The sequence below is a fragment of the Galeopterus variegatus genome, unplaced genomic scaffold, assembly GCF_000696425.1.
Source record: "Galeopterus variegatus unplaced genomic scaffold, G_variegatus-3.0.2 Scaffold2717, whole genome shotgun sequence".
NCBI classification, from domain to species: domain Eukaryota; kingdom Metazoa; phylum Chordata; class Mammalia; order Dermoptera; family Cynocephalidae; genus Galeopterus; species Galeopterus variegatus.
In genome coordinates, this window is record NW_007728828.1 from 238,792 (window position 1) to 244,408 (window position 5,617).

General features: G+C 40.4%; 1 non-coding gene across 1 annotated transcript; it reads right to left on the minus strand.

The window, feature by feature from the left end:
• Positions 1-850: 850 nt before the first annotated feature.
• Positions 851-923, minus strand: TRNAM-CAU. Its single transcript has one exon. It is a non-coding gene; the product is annotated as a tRNA-Met (tRNA).
• Between the last annotated feature and the right edge of the window lie 4,694 nt (positions 924-5,617).

Sequence of the window (5,617 nt, forward strand, 5' to 3'; positions counted from 1 at the left end):
GTGCATCGCTGACACAAAAATGACCACCCAGCCCGGCACTAACCTTCCTCTGTGAGCATCTCCGCCTGCTGGCAGCGCCCTGCCCGTTTCGCTGCCCTGCCCGTCTCGCTGCCCGAGGTTTTCTTCATCGCCTACATACAGTCTGTTGGAATCTCGGTCAAGACACTGCCAGCCCTGTCATACGTGCGACAATTGGGGAGGAAAACAAAATCCGATATACTGTACTTCAGAACTGTCCAATGTCTCCCTATCTTCTGTGTGCCATAAAATTAAAAACAGAAAGACCACGAAAGGAAAGTCAATGTTTTCTACGTCTGCATCCAGGTGCACACTCCGAGGCTGGGAAGCGGCGGTCGCCCACCCAGAGGGAAGGCGGCGGCGACGCCCGAGGGTGCGAGCGCGGCCCCTGCAGTCTCCCGGGCCGAGGGAACCAGCTGCAGTTCCGCCGACTCCAGCGCTGTTGGCTCTGTGGGGCACGTGGTTATTTCGGGGCTAGACATTTTATGCCCCCGATGGTTTTTCAGGACCACTCAGGACTGCAGAGCTCCACCGCCACCAAGGCGGAGCCAGCACCGGACTGGAGGCGGAGAGTGTGCAGACCCCGCCAGAAACGGCCACTGCGCGGAGCCGGAGGCGTGTGTCGTGGGGACCCAGCTACCGTGCAACTCTGGCCCTGACACAATCGCACTTTCTTGATATTTCAGAAAAGGAGCAATTATGTTCCAGCTGCAAATAACAAGCATCTCTCGCAGGCTACGCTGATGACCTCACCTCTAAAGGGAGTTGTGGTTATCACGTACGCTTGAAACAAGTACAATAGAAGGAAAACAATCTTCACAAAAGAAACACTTGCCCTCTCTGAGGCTTGAACTCAGGACCTTCAGATTATGAGACTGACGCGCTGCCTACTGCGCTAAGAGGGCGGTGAAACCCTTTGTGTTCCAGTCTCTATGTACTGGAATCATCTACCAGAATGAACAAACTTTTATCCAGAAGGGCTATTTACTAGGCTCAGGGTCACTAGTTCTTCAAGACAGTGGAATAGTAGGTTCTCACCAAAAGGGAGATGAATAAATAAATAGCTCCCAAACATGCCTGCAGTTTACAATTTGTCTTAATTTAAATCTCTATTTCCACCTATGTCGCCTGAGATATTCCCCTCCAAATATTAAAACTGATTTTATGATGAGTCCTCATGTTTTCTTCATCTCTACACTCCAAAAACTCTATTAAAGATTTTATTCACATCATTTCATTTAATACAATCTAATTTTTTGCCATAAACATAGATTTCATTTATCCCCATCTTAATGATGAAACAGTGTCTCAGAATTCACATCCGATAAGTTGCAAAGCTAGACCTTGAAAGCAGATTTTGCTGATTCCAAAATGCATGCTCCTTCTTCACTCCAGATTATGTTTGCTCCACCATTCTTCCCATCACCACATGCATTCATCAGGAAAATATTTATAGAATTTCGGATGTTTTAGTCCATTCAACAGACATATTCACAACCTGCCATGTACCAGGCATTCGTGCAACAGACATATTCACAACCTGCCATGTACCAGGCATTCGTGTTCAAAACTCGCAAGGCAACCTTGACACTTTGTCCCTAAAATCTCTACAAATACCTTATCAGTTCTTGAAGTGTGGTGCTTAGACCAGTGGAGATTCTGAGACACTATCAGGGTATCTGCAAGGCCAACGATATTTTCGTAATAATATCAAGGCTTTATTTGCTATGAAAAAAGCCTGTGGTCCAAAAAATACAAGTGGATGGAACTACAGTGTTGCTTCATATGGACCAAGACAGTGACACCATGAGGTACTAGCAGTCATTGTGTCCTTAACTGCTGCATACTCAGAAAGAAAAAAAAAAAAAAGGATTTTACTTGGGAATATCACTGATGAAGCAGTAAAAAAAAAAAAAATAATAAGTTTTATTAAATCCTGCCCCTTAAGAACACATCTTTTTAATATTCTGGGTGAATAAATGGGGCATGCAGATAAAGCACTTCAGCTGTGTAAAAAAATAAGGTGGTTTTCTTAGAGTCGTGAACTGCTCTAGCTGTTTTTTGTTTTTGTTTACACGGAACACCATTTTTATTGAAAGAATAAGTAACAAGTCAAAATGATGACACACACACACACACACACACATATATATATATATATATATATATATAGGCGACTGACCAGTAATGGTTACAACACCATGCTCTAGTCAACTGAGCTAACCAGTCAGCCCCTTAAATTATGATATATTTAGGTTTTGGTTACTGGCAGACATTTTCTCAAAAATGAAAGAGAGAAAGTCACTTCAAAGAAAATCATTGACAGTATTTGTTTGCGATGAAAAAATAATAGCTTTCAAGTGAAAATTAGCATTTACGAAACTTCATGAGCTTGTTAGCCTCCAAATCATTACAGACTTTTTAAATGAGACTGGATGGTATTAATGATTGTTCTGTTTCTTTGATACTATATACTGAAATGTTACAACATTTGGAAAAGCTAAATATCTCGGTGGACCAATATGACCAAGATGCCACAAAATCACACATGGATAAAATGATCCATTCAAAGTTAGTGATACAGCTTCAGATTCCACAGTGTAAACAAACCTAAAGAAACTACCCTCAGTTGAGTTTGGGTCTAAAACAAAAAAATGTCCACAGTCACCTGAAAAGGCTATTAAAATATGACTTTTTCTAACTGTGTATCTGTGGAAAGCCAGGCTTTCTTCATATGTTTAAACCAAAACATTATACCACAACAGTTTGAATGTGGAAGCCTCCTTCCTCCTCTTCCATCTCATGGCTGCTTCTTATTCAGCCACTGAGAAACGCAGTTTCCTCCTGCTTCTTTTTCTGAATTATGTTCATCCCTTCACATAGCCCATTTGGACTGGCTCTATGTTGACCCTAAGCCGATGCTTCCTCTCTCCTGTTTCCCCCACCTGCTTTGTGGGAAATGCTCATGCAACATGGTAGTCAAGCCACCCATTTCTTGTCTTTATACTAGCCATGCACTTACCCACTGTGCCCTTCATATTTTGGCATCATTGACTGGCCTCGTTGACACCCTTCTCTGCAGCCTTATGTGTGGGGAATGTGCAGAAATAATGGTATACTAGCAGCCCACTCCAAATCCTTTCCATAAATTCTATTGCAATTGTCATTGCTTTTTTGTACATGAATACTCTCCTCACTACGCTCAGGATCTGACACCACTGGCTGGAATCCTGTCCCCCCTGGACATCTTCCTCATGCTGGTTAAGCTACAGCACCCCATGCTGAGCTACCTGCCTTGTCTCACTAGGTCTCCAACACTATGCTTTGGGCTCCCTTCTTAAGTGGGTGCTGTGGTGGTTAATTTTTTGTGCCAATTTGCCTGGGCCACAGAATGCCCAGAGAACTGATTAGACATTATTTCCTGGTGTGTCTGTGAGGGTGTTTCTAGAAGACAGTAGAATTTGAGGTGGTGAATTCAGTAAAGCAGGTGGTGCTCCCCTATGTGATGGGCATCATCCAGCCTGTTGAGGGCATGAATAGAACAACAAGCAGAGGAAAGAGGAATTTGCTCTCTGCCTGCCTACTTGAGCCGGAACGTTGATCCTCTCCTACCCTTGGCACTCCTGTTTCTCAGGCCTTCAGACACAGACTGAAATCTACACCATCAGCTCTCTGGCTCTCAGGCTTTTGACCAGCAACAAATGGTCTCCAGCTTGCAAATGGCAGATTGTGGGGACTTCTCCATAATCACATGAGCCAATACCTTATAATAAATCTCTTCATATATACAGATATACAGATATATATATTCTATTGTTTCTGTTTCTCTGGAAAACTCTAACACAGATGCCTTTCTCATTCTGTTTGGGTTGAACAAACAGCATAGGCTATTCTCCTGTGTGCATGTTCTCCTCATCCTGAATGGGCTCTAACTCGATGGCACCTCCAGGGGTGGACAGTTCCTTCACTTGTTGAAGTTCTAGGGCATCACACCTCCCCAACTCCAGTAGAGGATACCTACCTTGCTCTGACACACCTAATAACTGTACCACTAAATTGCTCAGGAACAAAAAAAAAAAAGTAAAGTGAAATGGAAGAGAAGAGGAAAGCCAAGGAAGAGAAAGAGGAGTAGAATGAGAAAATTTAAGTTGACATTTGAGTTACAGCATTTTTGTATATTAACTTCACCTGGTGAGGAAGTTTTCTTCTATTCTTTGCTTGTTATGCATTTTTAAGAATGATTTTGTATGTTAACAAAGAGTTTATCTGCATCTCTTGATATGATCATATATCCTTTCTCCTTTATCTATTAAGGGAATTACATTAATTAGAATTCTAATATAAACCCAACTTTATAATTATAGAATAAATATATTTTATTAATAATAAGGATGCACTTTTAATGTATTACCAGGCTTTTTAAAAAATTTTATTTAGAATTTATGTCCAAATTTATGAGTGAGAGTAAAATCTTATTTTTCTTCCTCATTCAGTCTGTGTTAGGTTTTATTTATCAAAATTACTGCCAATCTCATCTCTTTGTCTGGAAGTTTGCATGAGATAATTTATATGTGAACATTTGATAAATTCATGTCTAAGATTTTCTGGATCGGATATTTTTGTGGAAGACAAAATCAGAGCTTCATTTTCTTAATGCTTATGGAAATAATTAAGTTTCTATATAAAAAGTTTTGGGAAATTGTACTTTTGAAGAATATATGTTTTAAAACTTATTAGCACAGCATTTTCAACTTTCTCCTCTTACCCTTGGATATCAGAACTCCAGGCTCTCTGGCCTTCAGATTCCTGTATTTACATCAGTGGTTTGTCGGGTTCTCAGGTCTTCACATTCAGACTGAGTTACACCATTGGTTTCCCTGGCTCTGAGGCCTTTGGACATGGACTGAGCCATGCTACCAGCATTCCAGAGTCTCCAGTTTACAGAGAGCCTGTTGTGGGACTACTTAGCCTCCACAATCACATAAGAAAATTCCCCTAATAAATCCTCTCATATATATATATATATATATATATATATGTATATGTATATGCATATGTATATGTATATGTGTATGTATATCCTATTTGTTCTTTCTCTCTGGAGAACCCTAACACAAACATACCAGTGAGATTATACAGTATTTGTCTTTCTGTGCCTGGCTTATTTCACTTAGCATAATGTCCTCCAATTCTGTCCATGCTGTCATGAATGACAGAAATGGATAAATTTCTGGACACATACAACTTACTAAGGTTGAATCACGAAGAACTAGAAAACTTAAACAGATCAAAAACAAGTAATGAGATTAAAGCAGTAATAAAAAGTCTCCCAACAAAGAAAACCCCGGGACCAGATGGCTTCACTGCTAAATTCTACCAAACATTTAAGAAGAATTAATAGCAATTCTTCTCAAACACTTTCAAAAAAATTGAAGAGAAAGGAACACTTCCAAACTCACTCTATGAGGCCATTAATCTCATACCCAAACCAAAAAAGTATACAACAAAAAAAGAAAACTACAGACCTGTATCCCTAATGAACACAGATGCAAAGATCCTCAACAAAATACTAGCAAACAGAATTCAAAAGTACATTAAA